The sequence below is a fragment of the Phyllobates terribilis genome, unplaced genomic scaffold (genome assembly GCF_046119375.1).
Source record: "Phyllobates terribilis strain yellow unplaced genomic scaffold, ASM4611937v1 Scaffold_9__5_contigs__length_417890890, whole genome shotgun sequence".
NCBI classification, from domain to species: domain Eukaryota; kingdom Metazoa; phylum Chordata; class Amphibia; order Anura; family Dendrobatidae; genus Phyllobates; species Phyllobates terribilis.
In genome coordinates, this window is record NW_027362769.1 from 165,022,680 (window position 1) to 165,044,173 (window position 21,494).

At 42.7% G+C, this 21,494-nt stretch overlaps 1 protein-coding gene across 8 annotated transcripts in view; it reads right to left on the reverse strand.

Moving 5' to 3' along the window:
- The window catches only part of R3HDM1 (R3H domain containing 1), a 183,303-nt gene that overhangs the window by 89,007 nt on the left and 72,802 nt on the right, over positions 1–21,494 (reverse strand). For all 8 annotated transcript variants that reach the window (XR_012250696.1, XM_073647268.1, XM_073647274.1 and 5 more), the window contains one exon: positions 3,954–4,082. The gene's annotated coding sequence lies outside the window, so the exon portion shown is untranslated. The remainder of the gene's footprint in view (positions 1–3,953; positions 4,083–21,494) is intronic.

Sequence of the window (21,494 nt, forward strand, 5' to 3'; positions counted from 1 at the left end):
TGTGTGAAGCTAATCTCTTACCAAGAAGTCCCCTCAAAGTCCCACTGTTAAATAAAAGACATGTACTGAAGCGGATACAATTTGCCAAAGAACACATCAACTGGCCTAAAAAGAAATGGAGAAACATTTTGTAGACTGATGAAAGTAAAATTATTCTTTTTGGGTCCAAGGGCGACACACAGTTCGTCAGACAACCCCCAAACTCTGCATTCAAGCCACAGTACAGTCTGAAGACAGTGAAGCATGATGGAAGCATCATGATATGGCATGTTTCCCTTACTATGGTGCCGAAACTATTTCCCGCATACCAGGGATCATAAACCAGTTTTCATGTATTAAAATACTTGAAGAGGTCATGTTGCCTTGAACTGAAGAGGTTATGCCCTTGAAATGGGAGTTTCAACAAGACAACGACCCTAAACAAAATTGAGGCTATGGAGTGGCCAGCCCAATCCCCGGACCTTAGTCCGATAGAACACTTGTGGGGTGATATCAAAAATGCAGTTTCTGAAGCAAAGCCAACAAATGCCAAAAAATTGTGGGACGTAGTCAAAGTATCCTGGGCGGGAATAACAGGTGACAGAAGTTGGTTGACTCTATGCAACATAGATGTGAAGCAGTTCTAAAAAAACTGTGGGTATACAACTAAATATTAGGTTAGTGATTCACAGGAATGCTCAATCCTCAAAAAAAAGGGAGAGAGGTACATATTGTGAGTTTGTGAAGACAATCGCAGACACTGCTATTTTTTAGAACAGCCCAATGTTCATTTTTTGTTATTTTCTGTAAAGTAGCTAAAAATTATATACATTTCTCTTCATGTTTTGAATTAGAAAACAGTGTGACATGTTCCCAATGCTGGAAATAAAAACTACTGCACACACTCAAGTTTTTGTGCTAAATTTTTGCTTATTGATCTGTCACTTTCTGCAGATATTGCAATTAAAAATATCCAGGTTGTGCCCTGCCAAGACCTTATGTCTCAATGATATCACATTAGAAAAGTCAGTTCCCTGTTGTTCTTAGTAAGTGGCCATTTCTGCACAATGTGTACCAAGTGTGAAGATACTGGGGGCGCTAACACAGATGCAAAGGGACTTGATGTAAGGGAGAGAAGAAGAAAAGGCCGGGGACTATGGAGAAGCAACTGATAATTATTGTAGGATGAGGAGGAGACTGAGAGACCAGGATTACAGGATTGTATCAAATATAAGTATTTGATACACTACCGATTTTGAAAGTTTTCCCACCTACAAAGAATGGAGAGGTTTGTAATTTTTATCATAGGTACACTTCACCTGTGAGAGACAGAATCTAAAAAAAAAAAAAAAAAAAAAAAAAAATCACATTGTATGATTTATACATAATTAATTTGCATTTTATTGCACAAAATAAGTATTTGATACAATAGGAAAAGAGAACTTAATATTTGGTCCAGAAACCTTTGTTTGCAATCCGAGGTCAGACATTTCCTGTAGTTCTAGACCAGGTTTGCACACACTACAGCAGGGATTTTGGCCCCCTCCATACAGATCTTCTCCAGATCTTTCAGGTTTCGGGGCTTTTGCTGTGCAACATTGAGTTTCAGCTCCTACCAAAGATTTTTTATTGGGTTCAGGTCTGGAGACTGGCTAGGCCATTCCAGGACCTTGAAATGCTTCTTACGAAGCCAATCATTAGTTGCCCCAGCTGTGTGTTCGGGACATTGTCATGATGGAAGACCCAGCCACGACCCATCTTCAATGCTCTTACTGAGGGAAGGAGGTTGTTGGCCAAAATCTCGTGATACATGACTCCATCCATCCTCCCTTCAATACGGTGCAGTTGTCCTGTCTTCTTTGCAGAAAAGCACCCCCAAAGTATGTTGTTTCCCCCACCATGCTTCACGGTTCGGACGCTGTTCTCGGGGTTGTGTTCATCCTTCTTCTTCTTCCTCTAAAAACAGCGAGTGGAGTTGATACCAAAAAGTTCTATTTTGGTCTCATCTGCCCACATGATCTTCTCACATGCCTCCTCTGGATCATCCGGATCGTCACTGGTGAACTTCAAGCAGACCTGGGCATGTACTGGCGTGAGCAGGGGGACCTTGCGTGCCCTGCAGGATTTTAATCCATTACGGTGTAGTGTGTTACTAATGGTAATGTTTGAGACACTGGTCCCAGCTCTCTTCAGGTCATAGACCAGGTCCCCCCATGCAGTTCTGTGCTGATTCCTGACCTTTCTCAGAATCATCCTTATCCCACGAGGTGAGATCTTGCATGGAGCCCCAGACTGAGGAAGATTGACAGTCATCTTGTGTTTCTTCCATCTTCTAATAATTGTGCCAATAGTTGTTGCCTTCTCACCAAGCTGCTTGCCTATTGTCCTGTAGTCCATCCCAGCCTTGTGCAGGTCTACAATTTTGTCCCTGGTGTCCTTAGACAGCTCTTTGGTCTTGGCCATGGTGGAGAGGTTGGAGTGTGATTGATTGAGTGTGTGGACAGGTGTCTTTTATACAGGTAACAAGTTAAAACAGGAGCAACTAATACAGGTAATGAGTGCAGAGTAGGAGGGCTTCTTAAAGAAAAACTAACAGGTCTGTGAGAGACAGAATTTTTTGCTGGTTGGTCGGTGATCAAATACTTATTTCATGCAATAAAATGCTAATTAATTATGTAAACATCATACAATGTGATTTTCTACATTTTTTTTTGATTCTGTCTCTCACAGGTGAAGTGACCTACGATAAAAATTACAGACCCCTCCATTCTTTGTAGGTGGGAAAACGTGCAAAATCGGCAGTGTATCAAATACTTATTTTCTCCACTGTATATTCACCAGACAAGTACCTCCTAGTTTTCAGTGAAGGCACATTGATAGGTCTAGCGCTAAAACAGCTCAATTATGGAGAAAAAAAAAAAAAAAAATTTTCTACACATCCAGATTCTACAGAACATCCAATTATTAAAAATATTTCTTCTGATTCTCAGCTTCCACGTTGTGTAGCATTAGTGCATATTTTTAGAAATATAGGCTGAAATAATGGCCACTGTGCAAATACAATACCGCCATACAGTGCTCAAAAACTACCGCCATAAAGCCAAAAGAATACCATCAAACACACGATATAGAGTAATATCTATTGAGATATCTGGGTAAATTCACAAGACAGTCACAAGTGCTGGTGAGTTGAAGAGCAATTAGGCTAGTGGGGGTGCAGCTTACCCCTCCACCCCACCTCCATGGATTGCCATGTATTTTTAGTTCCAAGAAATACATTTTTAGAATCACTTCCCTGATAAACCATATTGCGGTATCATATATACTCTAATATTTATCGCTCCATTCATTTATCGGCCAAAATTGGGGAAGGGGAACAATCCTTCAATCAATTAATAACTAGACCCCAATACAAGACAACCAGCAGTAAAACATGCACAAAACTAATACAAAGTACATAAACTGCATAAACTGCCTGTTATTGCTTTTGCCTTTTTTTTGGTCTATTTTTTTGTCATTTAAAGCCTGTTTTTCATTTGCACCAAATTCTTCTTTTAATATGCACTTTTTTTAAGTCTATTTTTTAAGTTTTATCATTTTTTTTCATGCTCGCCACTGTGGGCTCTTTTTTTTGTTTTCCAGATATTCATCAATTGCGACTTTTTAACAAGTCGCAAAATATTTGCACAAATTAATTCCAGTCCCTTATTCCCCCCTGAAGTGTTTTGGGGTTTTTTTGGCACATAAATTAGAGGTGCGTGTGACATTTTAACGGAATGCGACTTTTTTGCTTTAAAAAAAAGGTGCAAAAAAAAAAAAAAGGTTAAAAAGGTGTAATTAAAGAGCATTTTTAATTTTGCAAGAAAATGCATTAATTGCGTGCATCATTTTGAAGAACTTGTGCACAAGAAAAGGGACTTCTACGAAAAAGCAAATGATGAATCGGGCACAATATGTAAAGAATCTGCACTTACATTTAAGGCCGGCGCTTACACGGGGGCGCTCGCCTTCTTCCTTCTTTGGTCACAAATTTCGCTAAGGGGAAGATCCGTGCTCAAGGCCAACGTAAACTGTTCTTCAGCTTCCAAGACGGTGTCATTCACCTATGTGACGGAGGACAAGACCAGTTAACTACAAGTTCCGACAAACATTGAGCAGTAGATGAGTTTTTGAACTTTTCTCCATTACACAAAAATATACATTGAAGTTAGTTCATTATATAACTTAAGAGCCAAATGTCACCACTAAGACCTAAATCTCCATCTTCTAGGATGACTCCATTCCTTTCCTTCTGACAGCACAACCACATTAGCGAACAGTCATAGGTCACTGAAACCCATAAAATCATCACTCTTCAAAAATAATCTGCGCAGTTGGGGGATGTTGCACATTTTACTATAGGACCCTTTCGCTTGGCTACACCACGTCATGCACAGTTATCGGCAGCCCTGTCCCCATTATCATCATATTAGAGGACAGGTTACTGACCCCACAAGGCCAGAGCACTCATCTTCTGATGCCGTCATCACATGGCCTCGGTAGCTCTATAGCCATTCAAAAAAAAAAAAACCACGAAAAAATAAAAATACATATTTACAGTGAATTTGTAAAATAGATTTTACTTTTTTTTTAAAAAAATAATAATAATAATAATCTGTGACATAGGGTAAAATATTTAAAGAGAATTTATAATTTTTATTTAAAAAAAACTAAAATTTGTCAATTCTATCAAGATAGTTTTTAAAAAACCCAGGTCTGCCTTAGTAGGCATCTAATATTTTTTTAAGGCCACTATACAAATTTAGTCATTTAGTGTAATGTGGGTGAAACCTGCTGATTTTGGCGGAAGCTGCCAACCATCCAACTTGGATGGAGAGCGTCCCAAATCCCAACTCTCCTCCATCAAGAATCAAGCATGTTGAATTTCAGAATTTCTTGAGGTACAAGGCAGTGCCTTGGTCAACTCTTCTTATGCATGACCGGAGCTTGTGGGGTGAGGGGGGCATGCATAAGAAGAGTTGACCAATGCACTGCCGGTTGCCTCCAGAACTTCTGAAAGTCAACATAGAACAGCCACTGGGCAAAAATTTGACCGATAGATATTCAAGCTGTCTGGGCACCCTAAGACTCTGGCTATTCAGACGGCTACTTGATCTCTGCTGCCAACTGATCAATGCAGAGTGGGAGCAGCACCGATTGTTCCCATCCATCTTGGTAGGACCAGTGTATGACGCCCCTACTATATACACAAAGGGTCATAGAAGTAAAAGTAGAAGTTTCCACTTTTCCTAGTTTTGGCCACACACAGATTTTTGTCTCTTAATTCTTCTACAGCTACAGTAGTCACGGCACACAAGTCTCACCCATACCAAGTCAACGCAACTTTAATGTTACCCTACGGAGAAAAAGAATTAGAACTTGTACAAATTAGAGAAAAATCCTACCTGGAAAGAAAAGAAGTCACACAACTCCAAAAAAAATAAATAAAAGCAGCAAGATCACGTAAAATCCGGCACATTGACAGCTTCCCTCCGCAGTCAACGGGTTTATTGCCAAGTAAATGTGTGTTTAGCTGAGCAAAAAAAAAGCTCTAATGGCAGCGCCATCCGTACTGCTCTAATTCACTGTATGGCCCCCCCTGAAGCTGCAGCTCGTTCACTCAACTTTTTGATTAACATTTTCGTGCTTATTTATTCCAACGAGATGAAATTCCTAAACAAATCCTAAGGGACGTCCAATAAGTCCTAAATTTAATCTTAAGGTTGGTCACATTGATCTTCTCGCTACTTTAAAAATCCAACAATGGCCAAAAAGAAAGTAAACGGATGCTGAGGACTAAAGGATTACCAAGCAGCCCACATGGGACTGGTGCCCATATACCTCAATTAACAGCCCTCTCTCCTGACTCCCCCATATACAGTGGGGAAAATAAGTATTTGATACACTGCCGATTTTGCAAGTTTTTCCACCTACAAAAAATGGAGAGGGCTGATTTTTACATAATTAAATTGCATTTTGTTGCATGATATAAGTATTTGATCACCGACCAACCATTAAGAATTCTGTGTCTCACAGACCTGTTAGTTTTTCTTTAAGAAGCCCTCCTACTCTGCACTCATTACCTGTATAAAAGACACCTGTCCACACACTCAATCAATCACACGCCAACCTCTCCACCATGGTCAAGACCAAAGAGCTGTCTATTGACACCAGGGACAAAAATTGTAGACCTGCACAAGGTTGGGATGGACTACAGAACAATAGGCAAGCAGCTTGGTGAGAAGGCAACATCTGTTGGCACAATTATTAGAAAATGGAAGAAACACAAGATGACTGTCAATCTTCCTCAGTCTGAGGCTCCATGCAAGATCTCGCTTCGTGGGGTAAGGATGATTCTGAGAAAGGTCAGGAATCAGCCCAGGACTACACGGGAGGAACTAGTCAATGACCTGAAGAGAGCTGGGACCAGTGTCTGAAACATTACAGTTAGTAACACACTACGCCGTCATGGACTAAAATTCTGCAGGGCATGCAAGGTCCCCCTGCTCACGCCAGCACATGTCCAGGCCCGTTTGAAGTTCGCTAATCACCATCTGGATGATCCAGAGGAAGCATGGGAGAAGGTCATGTGGTCAAATGAGACCAACATAGAACTTTTTGGCATCAACTCCACTCGCTGTGTTTAGAGGAAGAAGAAGGATGATTACAACACAAAGAACACCGTCCCAACAGTGAAGCATGGTGGGGGAAACATCATACTTTGGGGATGCTTTTGTACAAAGGGAACAGGACAACTGCACCATATTGAAGGGAGGATGATGGGGTCATGTATCGTGAGATTTTAGGCCAACAACCTCCTTCCCTCGATAAAAGAATTGACGAGGGGTCGTGGGTGGGTCTTCCAGCATGACAATGACCCGAAACACACAGCTGGGGCAACTAAGAAGTGGCTCAGTAAGAAGCATTTCAAGATCCTGGAGAGGCCTAGCCAGTCTCCAGACCTGAGCCCAATAGAAAATCTTTGGAGGGAGCTGAAACTTAATGTTGCACAGCGAAAGCCCCGAAACCTGAAAGATCTGGAGAAGATCTGTATGGAGGGGGCCAAAATCCCTGCTGCAGTGTGTGCAAACCTGGACAAGAACTACAGGAAACATCTGACCTCTGTAATTGCAAACAAAGGTTTCTGTACCAAATATTAAGTTCTGTTTTTCTATTGTATGAAATACTTATTTCATGCAATAAAATGCAAATTAATTATGTAAAAATCATACAATGTGATTTTCTGGTTTTTGTTTTTTTATTTAAAAAAAATAAACCCTCCCTGATCTTCACGTCCCCTTAAATAATCTGGTACGGGGGAGTCTGAAGTCGGAACGGACACATACACATTAGAAGCCTGAAATTGGTGGGTTCTGCTGACTTTTGTCTGACACAGACACTTCAGTGGAAATATCCATTCCTTGTGGAAGAAGAGATGACATTAGCGAGGTTATCTCCCCACAACCTCTCTTGTTGATATGCTCAATTAGGACAGGGGGTCGCCCGCTTGGGATCTGAGAGAAGCTCCGATGGACCATACATGACATGGATGGCCATTCATTTTAATGGTTAGCACACAGTGCCGCAGGGAAAAATTTGGCTGGACATGGTTTTCCCCTGAGATAACTTGATTGCTGGGGATTAAACTAAACCTATGGGGATCACTTGATCGCAGCGCTAGCATCTTTTAAAAAAAGATTGACAGGCAATATACAGTACAGACCAAAAGTTTGGACACACCTTCTCATTTAAAGATTTTTCTGTATTTTCATGACTATGAAAATTGTACATTCACACTGAAGGTGTTATGTTCTGCTACCAGAGCTAAGGAAAGAGAGGAGATCTGTCCCTACGATAGAACTCAGCTTAATCCCTACGATGTAACAGGGGACCTGATCCTGCGATCAGACCTGCTAAAGTCCTAAGCTAGTCTGTACGGAGACCTATAGATGTGGGGAAGGAATCCCTACAAGTACTAAGGACTGGGAGGAATATGGGACACCTCCTAACAGAACTAGTAGCAGACAGACGAACAAACAAAATATATAGAACATAGAGGTCAGTAGACCAAGCAAACTAACAGAGCAAGACACAGAGCACAGGCTAGCTAGAAAGTAGATATACAATGAAGTCCAGCAAAGCCAGAAGGGCGGAGCAGGATTAAATAGGCCAACAAGGTCATGTGACCAGCAAAGGAAAAAAGACCTAAGAGCAAGGTTCTAACAGTACCCCCCTTCTAAGAGGATCCTCCGGATCCCCTAGGACCAGGCTTATCAGGAAATCTCCTGTGAAACGCTTTGATAAGTCTGGACGCGGAAACATCATCCGACCTCACCCAAGAGTTATCCTCGGGACCGAAACCTTTCCAGGCCACAAGATACTGCAAACTACCTCTATACCGTCTAGAGTTAAGGATGCGAGAAATTTCATATTCCCCGTCCTCCACCACCGGAGGAACAGAGGCAGAGGCGTCACAATCCGATACAACAGCTTTTTTCAACAGAGAGACATGAAATACCGGATTAATTCTCCAGGAGGTAGGAACCTCCAACCTAACAGCAGATTGGTTGACAACCTGAAGCACCTTAAAGGGCCCTACAAACTTGGGACCCAATTTCTTTGAAGGAATCCTCAACCGCAGATTCCTAGAGGACAACCAAACCATGTCACCAACAGCGAACAAAACCTCCTGTCGTTTCCTATCAAAGTAGTCTTTAGATTTTCTGTTGGCCTCCTGAAGATTACCACGCACATCCGTCCAAACTCTCTCCAAATCACCGGAAAAATTCTCCTCCTCAGGCACGGCAGATCCCAACTTGGAGAACGACCCAAACGACGGATGTCTCCCAGAACAACAAAAAAAAGGCGAACAACCAGCAGAAGAAGATGTATGATTGTTCAGAGCAAATTCAGCAAGTGGCAGAAACTCAGACCACCCGTATAGCTAATTGCATAGCCTGTTGCAAATCTTCAGGTGTAGGATAAGCAATTAGCAGGTCTTTAACCCTTTCACTGAGCCCAGCAAGAAATAGACTTTTCAGAGCAGAATCGTTCCACCCTGTTTGAGTAGACCACCGACGGAAATGAGTACAATATTTTTCCACATTACCTGATCCTTGTTTTAAACGTCTCAACTCAGTCTCAGCTGATGCGACACGGTCAGGATCATCATATAATAGTCCCAAAGCAGAAAAAAAACTATCCACTGATCTGAAGCATGAATCACTAGGTTGCAAAGAAAAGGCCCACTCCTGAGGCTCTTTGCGCAAAAGTGACATTATGAACCCTACGCGCTGGGATTCATCCCCAGAGGACTTAGGTCTCAAACGAAAATACAATAAGCAAGCATTTTTAAATGAAAAAAATTCTCGGTGTTCACCAAAAAATAAATCCGGCAAACATACCTTAGGCTCCAAGAAATGTGCTCCAGGACAGTTACTCACGTGCTGAAGGAGCTCGGCCACCTCTAGAGAGAGTCCCTGCAGGCGATGAACCAAATCCTGAACCGACACCATGATGGAACAGAAAAATCTTTCCTTAGAGAATTTGCTGGCTGGACTTACTGTTATGTTCTGCTACCAGAGCTAAGGAAAGAGAGGAGATCTGTCCCTACGATAGAACTCAGCTTAATCCCTACGATGTAACAGGGGACCTGATCCTGCGATCAGACCTGCTAAAGTTCTAAGCTAGTCTGTACGGAGACCTATAGATGTGGGGAAGGAATCCCTACAAGTACTAAGGACTGGGAGGAATATGGGACACCTCCTAACAGAAATAGTAGCAGACAGACGAACAAACAAAATATATAGAGCATAGAGGTCAGTAGACCAAGCAAACTAACAGAGCAAGACACAGAGCACAGGCTAGCTAGAAAGTAGATATACAATGAAGTCCAGCAAAGCCAGAAGGGCGGAGCAGGATTAAATAGGCCAACAAGGTCATGTGACCAGCAAAGGAAAAAAGACCTAAGAGCAAGGTTCTAACAGAAGGCATCAAAACTATGAATTAACACATGTGGAATTATATACTTAACAAAAAAGTATGAAACAACTGAAAATATGTCTTATATTCTAGGTTCTTCAAAGTAGCCACCTTTTGCTTTGATGACTGCTTTGCACTCTCTTGGAATTCTCTTGATGAGCTTCAAGAGGTAGTCACCGGAAATGGTTTTCACTTCACAGGTGTGCCCTGTCAGGTTTAATAAGTGGGATTTCTTGCCTTATAAATGGGGTTGGGACCATCAGTTGTGTTGTGCAGAAGTCAGGTGGATACACAGCTGATAGTCCTACTGAATAGACTGTTAGAATTTGTATTATGGCAAGAAAAAAGCAGCTAAGTAAAGAAAAACGAGTGGCCATCATTACTTTAAGAAATGAAGGTCAGTCCGTGCGAAAAATTGGGCAAACTTTGAAAGTGTCCCCAAGTGCAGTTGCAAAAACCATCAAGCACTACAAAGAAACTGGCTCACATGAGGATCGCCCCAGGAAAGGAAGACCAAGAGTCACCTCTGCTTCTGAGGATAAGTTTATCCGAGTCACCAGCTTCATAAATCGCAGGTTAACAGCAGCTCAGATTAGAGACCAGGTCAATGCCACACAGAGTTCTAGCAGCAGACACATCTCTTCAACAACTGTTAAGAGGAGACTTTGTGCAGCAGGCCTTCATGGTAAAATAGCTGCTAGGAAACCACCGCTAAGGACAGGCAACAAGCAGAAGAAACTTGTTTGGGCTAAAGAACACAAGGAATAGACATTAGACCAGTGGAAATCTGTGCTTTGGTCTGATGTGTCCAAATTTGAGATCTTTGGTTCCAACCACCTTGTCTTTGTGCGACGCAGAAAAGATGAACAGATGGACTCTACATGCCTGGTTCCCACCGTGAAGCATGGAGGAGGAGGTGTGATGGTGTGGGGGGGCTTTGCTGGTGACACTGTTGGGGATTTATTCAAAATTGAAAGCATACTGAACCAGCATGGCTACCACAGCATCTTGCAGCGGCATGCTATTCCATCCGGTTTGCGTTTAGTTGTACCATCATTTATTTTTCAACAGGACAATGACCCCAAACACACCTCCAGGCTGTGTAAGGGCTATTTGACCAAGAAGCAGAGTGATGGGGTGCTACGCCAGATGACCTGGCCTCCACAGTCACCAGACCTGAACCCAATCGAGATGGTTTGGGGTGAGCTGGACCGCAGAGTGAAGGCAAAAGGGCCAACAAGTGCTAAGCATCTCTGGGAACTCCTTCAAGATTGTTGGAAGACCATTTCCGGTGACTACCTCTTGAAGCTCATCAAGAGAATGCCAAGAGTGTGCAAAGCAGTCATCAAAGCAAAAGGTGGCTACTTTGAAGAGCCTAGAATATAAGACATATTTTCAGTTGTTTCACACTTTTTTGTTAAGTATATAATTCCACATGTGTTGATTCATAGTTTTGATGCCTTCAGTGTGAATGTACAATTTTCATAGTCATGAAAATACAGAAAAATCTTTAAATGAGAAGGTGTGTCCAAACTTTTGGTCTGTACTGTATATATATATTGTTTTATGAGGAAGTTCCTGCATCCAGGTGGAGAATGGATAGGCAACAGGTCATCATGGGTCAATAAAAGTTACAGAAACAACAAAATCCATTTCCCAGATCGTTCGGAATACAAGGGCGGGAATTCCATCAATCAGATTAAAAATTCTATCTGCACCTTTTTAAAAACTTGGTAAATTAAGGTCAGGTCAAAAAAAAAATTTTTCTTTTTTTTTCATTTAGTTATTTTTATATAAATAATTAAAATGATTATATATTGAAAATGTTTTTTTAATTGTGTAATTTAGTCAAACAAAAACACACTTTTTGTAGCCATCGGCAATTCCAGGGGTTACAGCTTGCACATGTCTCTATATATCTAACCAACTATATTTCAAATTAAACATAACAGTGGACCTGACAGCAGAGAGGTGGAGAAAATAATTATAAAAAAAAAAAAAGAACAAAAAACAAACAATGGTCTTCCATCTTCAAAGCTCGGGAGTTTGTCACAGGCCAGATACACAACAGGTCCCAGATGGGACTGGAGTTGTCTCATTCACTTACAGTGGATTACCTGGAGCTCTGCTCCAGGCGTCCAGGATGATTGCAGCGGCTAATGACTGCAGTAATCTAGACAGAAAAGACGAAGCCCAAGAGGAAGGATAGTAGTGGCACTAATAAAACCCTGTGCCGTAGTCCCTGCAGCCATCAGACCCCCACTATTTCCACGGATAGGTCATCAATGCATTGAGACTGGACAACCCCCTTAAAGAAGTAGTCCAGGATTAGGAAAAATATGGTTTGCTTTCTTTCAGAAATAGTGTCACCCCTGACCATGTGTTGTACATGGTAACGCAGCTCAGCTCCATTGAGTTCAATGGGACTGAGTTGCAATACCAGACACCACCCATGATCAGGGGTGGTGCTGTTTTTAAAAAAACATGGTTACTTTCATTCAGAATCTTGGACAACCCCTTTAAAATATTTTATTTAATTTTCATTAGCTGTTACATATGGTTTCCTTTGGTCAATTTTCACCTTTGCTATTTTAGGTGGAGATTATTTGTCAAATCTAAAGCAATTAATGGAAGTTAGTGTTTAAAAAAAAGGGAAAGGGGTGGAGTGAGAAACATTTCCCAAAATAGGGAACTGTCACCAATTTCTACAACTTAGAAACAATCCTGTAACTGTAAATGCAAAGAACATAAAGCCGTCACAATGTGCAGATAAGAAACATATATAACCTATATAATAAATCATTTACATTTTTAAAGGGGACACTCTTCACTAATACACATTATTAAGCTAAGTATACGGTCTGCAGGGGCGGGACAAGACACATGGATTCCAAGAGAACCAATTAGAGAATCCCTTTGTTATGTTCCACCCCTTAGGACCCTAGACTAGGCAAAACAGCAGTCGTTTGTTCAAAGTTTCCTATTAAAAATTTTTGCCATAATTCATGAAAAAGTATTCATTTGACTATTGGACTTTATACCACTTGACACCCTTCTACTTATCAAGTTTGGTCATCTTTAAATAAATCTAGATAAAAACCTGATTAATAAGGCTGTCCGAGACAAGAAATTGCAAGGGTCCTAAATTTTGCCTAGCACCCTTCTGTCAGCACAATACTAAACCAACCTTTGGCTGTTTGCTGTATTGTTTTTTTGTTTTTTCATTTAATAATAAATAATAATAATTTTTATTTTTATATCGCGCCAACATATTCCGCAGCGCTTTACATACATTATCATCGCTGTCCCCATTGGGGCTCACAATCTACATTCCCTATCAGGATGTCTTTGGAGTGTGGGAGGAAACCCGAGAACCCGGAGGAAACCCACGCAAACAAGAGGAGAACATACAAACTCCTTGCAGATGTTGTCCTTGGTGGGATATGAACCCAGGACCCCAGCGCTGCAAGGCTGCAGTGCTAACCACTAAGCCACGGTGCGTATTTTCAGTGGTCTTGTTTTTAGATTCTTTTTGGTTAAAACTGCAGCTTGCCCATCAACATCTTGGTGTGGCATTTATTTCTGCCCTTTTTGCCATCAGTTACTCTACAGCCACAAATAGTGAAAATAAATACCACCAAATACTCCATGTAAAGGCTTGGAATACAGTGTTTTTTTTTATTTTTGTGCAAAATGAAGCCTATGGGTTATGGATCGGATAAAGCAGCGGGGGACGGCTCCAGCCAGATGCCTTGAGATAGGTCTGATCTCAGGTGTGGACTTGGAGAATATAACTGATCTTATGGGACATAAATAGTATAAATGTATTCTTTATATATTTATCACAGCTTGGTTGCTATATGAAGCAGAATAGGACCCTGATACTAAAGTGTCAACTGAAATATATAAAAAAAAAAAGTTGTTTTTTTTGCATTTACCATAGAACATGTTATTTAAGCCTTCTATAGCTGATCAGCTCAGCAGATTACATATGTACAATTGACCTTGGCAGATTTGAAATCAATCATCGGAGGTGGCAGCACCAGGTGCGGTGTGCTCTATGGGGTGCGATCACAGTTGTTCCCCCAGACTGAGAAAAAGGTGTTAAAGCAAGTGTAAAAGAATGATTAACCCCCTCACAGTCACAACAGACTTAAAGGGTTTTCATAGAGAAATAAGAAAGAAAATCAAGCATTTCCAGGGCTGACAAAAGTATATATATGGGAAAAAATAAAACTTCTGGAATCATATTTATACAAAATATTGCACAATTATGACCCTATTCATGGGAGGAACGGTTCACATGTGATAAAACTAACATCTCTGCCTCCTCCTGCTCTTGATTTCTCTCATCATCTACCTCTCCAGCCATCTTTCCTCCAACCCACTCTCTCCATCTACCCTCCATTTACCCTCCGGCTCCCCCTCTTTCTGCCTCCATCTACCCTCCGGCTCCCTCTCTCTCTGCTTCCATCTACTCTCTGGCTCCCGCACTCTCTCTCTGCCTCCATCTACCCTCCAGCTCAGCCTCCATTTACCCTCCGGCTCTCTCTCTCTTTCTGCCTCCACCTACCCTCCGGCTCCCTCTCTCTATGTGCCTCCATCTACTCTCTGGCTCCCTCTCTGCCTCCCGCACTCTCTCTCTGCCTTCATCTACCCTCCGGCTCCCTCTCTCTCCTTCTGCGTCCATCTACCCTCTGGCTCCCTCTCTGCCTCCATCCACTCTCTGGCTCCCGCACTCTCTCTCTCTGCCTCCATCTACCCTCCGGCTCCATCTGTCTCTGTGCCTCCATCTACTCTCTGGCTCCCTCTCTCTCTCTGCCTCCATCTACCCTCCGGCTCCCTCCCTCTCTCTTTCTGCCTTCATCTACTCTCTGGCTCCCTCTCTCTCTCTGCCTCCATCTACCCTCCGGCTCCCTCCCTCTCTCTTTCTGCCTTCATCTACCCTCCGGCTCCCTCTCTCTGCCTCCATCTTTCCTCTAGCTCCCTCTCTCTCGCTTTTCCTCCATCTAACCTGCAGCTCACTCACTCTCTACCTCCATTACCCTCCAGTTCCTCCTCTCTGAGCCTCCATCTACCACTCGGTTCCTTCTCTCTCCATCTGTCTCCATCTACCCTCAGGCTCAGCTCCCTCTCTGCTTCCATCTACCTTCCGGTTCCCGCTCTCTCTGCCTCCATCTACAGTCCTGCTCGCTCTCTCTCTCTGCCTTTATCTTTCCTTCGGCTCCCTCTCTCTCTGCCTCCATCTACTCTCCGGCTCCCTCACTCTCTCAGCCTCCATTAACCATCTGGCTTGGCTCCCTCTCTCTCTCTGCCTCCAACTACCCTAAGTCTCACACTCTCTCAGCCTCCATCTTTCTTCCGGCTCCCTCTCTGCTTCCGTCTACTCTCCATGTAAAAAGCCAAAATAAATGTATACAAAACACATAACTAGAATACTGAACACTTCATTTTTCTGTGCCATTGTGATACTCTCAGACTTCAAAAGGCTTTTGATAACTTTTTACCTTTTTTTTTTTTAAACATATTTAGTAGTTACCTTTAGTTAAAAAAAAATGCAATAAGTTTAAGATTTTTGTCTTTTGGAGTGTCTCTCTCAGTATTAAAGGCTGGATGTGAGGTCTGTGTCTCTCCCAGTAATATAGGCTGGATGTGAGGTTTGTATCTCTTTCCCAGCAATATGGGCTGGATGTGGGGTCTGTGGGTCTCTCCCTGTAATATAGGCTGGATGTGAGGTCTCTGTGTCTCTCCCAGTAATATAGGCTGGATGTGAGGTCTGTGTATCTCTCCCAGTAATATAGGCTGGATGTGAGGTCTGTGTGTCTCTCCCAGTAATATAGGCTGGATGTGAGGCCTGTGTGTCTCTCCCAGTAATATAGGCTGGATGTGAGCTCTGTGTGTCTCTCCCAGTAATATAGGCTGGATGTGAGGTCTGTGTGTCTCTCCCAGTAATATAGGCTGGATGTGAGGTCTGTGTGTCTCTCCCAGTAATATAGGCTAGATATGAGGTCTGTGTCTCTTTCCCAGCAATATGAGCTGGATGTGGGGTCTGTGTGTCTCTCCCAGTAATATGGGCTGGATGTGAGGTCTGTGTGTCTCCCAGTAATATAGGCTGGATGTGAGGACTGTGTGTCCCTCCCTGTAATGTAGTCTGGATGTGAGGTCTGTGTGTCTCTCCCAGTAATATAGGCTGTATATGAGGAGTATGTCTCTCCAAGTAATATAGGCTGGGAAAGTGAGATCTGCATGCGTCCACGGTGATGCGGTCTTCATTAGCTATATATTACCACACCTTCAATCCTGCACCTTTATCCTCTTCATAAGCTTTCCTAGTTATCTACAGCTAGTTTTCGTTTCCGTCCCCAGGTCTATATACGCCCTCCCTATCCACACCGTGAAGATCAGTGTACAACCCCCTCTCTGCTGCTCTCTCTAAGGGCGTAGTCAGACGGCAGTATAAATCGAACCGAGATTGAAACATAATGCACAGACCGGCTGGCGGGTCTCCCAACCCGAGTGTGATAGCTTCAGATATTTTATTGCAGCCGTCATGCAAAGGTCAGGAGAGCCACCAGCCAGTCTGTGCACTACGTTCCCATCTTGGTCCAATTTATACGGCCGACTGCGCCCAAACATTGTAATAAGGGAGGGGAGAGCAGAGAGAGCCATCAGAACCAGGTGCAGAAGCTCTGATGGATTTGTAACATTTTGCAGATCTCTTACACATTCTGCAGCAACAAATTGGTAGAACATTTTTAATGAAGACTATTTTGAAAGTTGCTTAACTTTGCATTTAGGAAGCAAATGGATGAGAAATACACCTACTGCAGTGGAAAATGTTCTTAATAAAGAGAAGCCAATATCATTCACACCTAAATATGTAAAACTAAATTCAGTCTTACATGACTAATAAAAAAAAAAAAAAAAGCTGACGATCACCAACAACTGGGGAAAATATTGATTTTGAATTTGGTGTCCCTGCTTAACCCCAGATCCTGAATACTGATCCAATCTCACAATGTGAATTTGGTCCTATGCAGCCAAGACAGAATGAAGAGACTTGCACCAGGTGCACAGCGATAAGTAAGACAATCCCATTACATTTTGTAGATGACTTTTCTCCCCTGCACATGATTATATTATCCCAGGTTCTGCCTCTCACACCACAACGGGGGTCTATGACAGTCTCCGTGAGATCAGTTTTAGGCACTCTGCTCAGTGCCGCATTCATTTTATCACCCAAGAGCTCGAAGAAAAAGAAAAAATAATCATGTTAACCTTTTCCAGGCTTGGATTTGGCTTTCCCTTCATTTCACGGTAATGTCCAAAACCAGCCGGTATTAATGCGGAATGTCGCTGTAACGTTTTAATTGAATTAATGATGGCATTATCCTTTACAAGAACCATTAGGAGATATTGATTTGCATACATCACAACAACAGCCCCATTACATATCACTTACGCCTCATTATTTCACATAACCTGCAAGGAAATGAAGAGGCCATAATAAAGCAAAGGGGAAAAAAAAAAAATCCGCGAAAAAGTAAAACAAAAATAGAAGTTTGAGCTCCATGCGGAGAGAGCTAAATAATTGGAATGACACTTGAGGAGTCACTGTACAACCTCGCTCATAACTACTCCAGCAGCAATTATCTATTGTCACATCTCTGTAATTTAAAGGGGTTGCGACAGTACTCACAGCCGGCCACCAGGGGGTGTTGAGAGTCAACGGAATGTAGTCCTTTGTTTCAAAATTAATAAATATCTCCTTAATAATCACCGACTGCTTTCTGTTCTGTTTCATGCTTGTCCAAGTGGCAGCAATTAATTTTCATTAAAACATGCTAATTAGCGGCGATATATCAGAAAGGTTGCTCTTTCAAAATGTATAAAATTATAGAGGAAATCCAGATACTGCACAAGGAGCGGGGCGTTAGCTTGTAACTGGAAATTATTATTTGTAATTATTAGCAAGGTCAGCATATTTTAGGCCATATGCGATGAAGCACAATGACACATCCGGTAATTAGATTGCAAGCTCCTCTTGCCTACAAAATTCCTCCCGTCTGCATATTTAAAGGGCAAGTCAGGCACACAGATTCACGTGGCAAAACCTGCATAACTGTATGGCGTAGAATGTTGCAAACCGCGATTAACTCCTTGTCAATCAACTTCATTCAAACAACCTTAGCCCCCCTCCCACGCTCTTAAGGGGGTCATCCGGCTCCGTGCACCTCCGCATCGGGAGGAGATATCTGCCGGCTCACAAACGGTCAGTAATCAGTATCAGTAATCGGGACGTCACCTGCCCCATTCACCTCCTGATGTGGTACAGAGGGGACACAAACCAGATCACCCCTTTAAGACTAACTTGCCCTATGTGTAAGTGAAACTGGAAACTATTTCCAGAATTGATATTGAGAGCAGGGATACTATAGTCATAAAGCCCCTGTCCTGCAAAACAGGTTTAAAAAGAAAAGTACACAAAGTGTTCAGAGACACGGCCGAGGTGAGGAGGCCGAGCCCGACCACCACTGAGCAAGACACAGAACTACAAGGAGCTCAGAGACACGGCCGAGGTGAGGAGGCTGAGACCAACCACCACTGAGCAAGACACAGAAGTACAAGGTGTTCAGTGCTCAGAGACACGGCCGAGGTGAGGAGGCCGAGCCCGACCACCACTGAGCAAGACCCAGAACTACAAGGTGTTCAGTGCTCAGAGACACGGCCGAGGTGAGGAGGCCGAGCCCGACCACCACTGAGCAAGACCCAGAACTACAAGGTGTTCAGTGCTCAGAGACACGGCCGAGGTGAGGAGGCTGAGCCCGACCACCACTGAGCAAGACACAGAACTACAAGGTGTTCAGTGCTCAGAGACACTGCCGAAGTGAGGAGGCTGAGCCCGACCACCACTGAGCAAGACACAGAAGTACAAGGTGTTCAGTGCTCAGAGACACGGCCGAGGTGAGGAGGCTGAGCCCGACCACCACTGAGCAAGACACAGAAGTGGACACAAAAAAAGTGTGCCAAGAAATATCTGATACAGATTGTTCACAGGTTTTATGAATTGATGAGATGAGACGACTCTGGACGGAGCAGATGGACGGGCCAGTTCTGGATCAGTACCGGGCACAGACCTCATCTTTCACTCAGACACCAGCAAGGTGGAAGTGGGCGCTGCTATGTGCTAGGATTATTAAAGATGAGCTCGTTGCACCTTTTTGGGTTGAAGATGGATCAAAATCACCTCCCAAACCTCCTGCCGGTGATTAGAAGACATTTTCTTCCAGCAGTGGAGCAGGAAAGTCTGTGTCTCTCCAGAAAACCGGGATTGTTCGGCAGGACGAGGCTCCATCACAGCATCGAAGTCTCCACTGCTCGGGGCCAGGAATGGCCTTAAAGATGGAGAATAATGACCGACCCCGTCCTTACTGGACCTAAACCCTGGTGAGAACTTGTGGTCCTTCTCACACGGGAGATTTATGGTGAAGGAGAACAGTCGCCTCTCTGATCAGTGTCTGGGGCTGTGGTTGGTGCTACCCAAAAAGATAAAGAAACTGACAGACTCCATCGATGGAGATTGTGACTGTGACTGAGAAGAAGGGCGGCCATATTACTATGTATAATACTATATCACTACTGAGGAGAAGGGCGGCCATAGTACTATATATATTACTATATCACCACTGAGAAGGGCGGCCATATTACTATATATATTACTATAACACCACTGAGGAGAAGGGCGGCCATATTACTATATGTATTACTATAACACCACTGAGAAGAAGGGCGGCCATATTACTATATGTATTACTATATCACCACTGAGGAGAAGGGCGGCCATATTACTATATGTATTACTATATCACCACTGAGGAGAAGGGCGGCCATATTACTATATGTATTACTATATCACCACTGAGGAGAAGGGCGGCCATATTACTATATGTATTACTATATCACCACTGAGGAGAAGGGCGGCCATATTACTATATATATTACTATATCACCACTGAGAAGAAGGGCGGCCATATTACTATATGTATTACTATATCACCACTGAGGAGAAGGGCGGCCATATTACTATATGTATTACTATATCACCACTGAGGAGAAGGGCGGCCATATTACTATATGTATTACTATATCACCACTGAGGAGAAGGGCGGCCATATTACTATATATATTACTATATCACCACTGAGAAGAAGGGCGGCCATATTACTATATGTATTACTATATCACCACTGAGGAGAAGGGCGGCCATATTACTATATGTATTACTATATCACCACTGAGGAGAAGGGCGGCCATATTACTATATGTATTACTATATCACCACTGAGGAGAAGGGCGGCCATATTACTATATATATTACTATATCACCACTGAGAAGAAGGGCGGCCATATTACTATATGTATTACTATATCACCACTGAGGAGAAGGGCGGCCATATTACTATATGTATTACTATATCACCACTGAGGAGAAGGGCGGCCATATTACTATATGTATTACTATATCACCACTGAGGAGAAGGGCGGCCATATTACTATATGTATTACTATATCACCACTGAGGAGAAGGGCAGCCATATTACTATATGTATTACTATATCACCACTGAGGAGAAGGGCGGCCATATTACTATATGTATTATTATATCACCACTGAGGAGAAGGGCGGCCATATTACTATATGTATTACTATATCACCACTGAGGAGAAGGGCGGCCATATTACTATATTGGTCACAGATTGTTTTTTTGGTTTTGTTTTTTTAAAGGTCAGAAATGTATAATTTTTGTATTTTGAGCTGTTTGCTTCTTATTCTCACTTTAAGGCTTTGTTTACACGACTGTATATTCGTTCTGAGTGATGTCCTTTAAAAAAAAAAAAGGTTATTCAATGGGGCAGTGCAGAGGAGTGATTTCTTTTCACGGACTGAATCTATGTGTGAAAAAAAAAATTTGCAGCATTCAGTAGTTCAGAAAATCAGAGGAGTTGCACCAATTCAAGTCTATGGGTGCACAAAGAAAACAAAAAAAAAACGGATGCCATACAGAACCACAGTATAACATCTGTTTTTCATGGATACATTGCAATTCTGTATTATAGGAAACTGAAATGGTTCTGTAAATTATGGTTACTACTGTAAAAAATGCATTGCACACGGATGACGAGGGAGAAAAAAAATCATTTGCGTTTTCTGGATGTAACGCTGAACGATTTCTTATACACTTTGTAAGGCGGCAGTGTTCACACCATGCAGTAACTGAGGCAGTGACCCAAAACAAGTCCAACATAAACAGCTTTTATTCAGCAACTCACGGGTAAACAGAAAGTCCTCCGGTTCGCAGCCGGGTTGACATGAGTCCATAAACAATGGTTGCCGGGGACAACGGCCGCGCCGGGCTGCTCAGAGCCTGACAGGTGCAGAGGCTTCCCAGGCAGTGGTTCAGCCACACTCAGTCCTGCTGAGTTTTACTGCTCTGC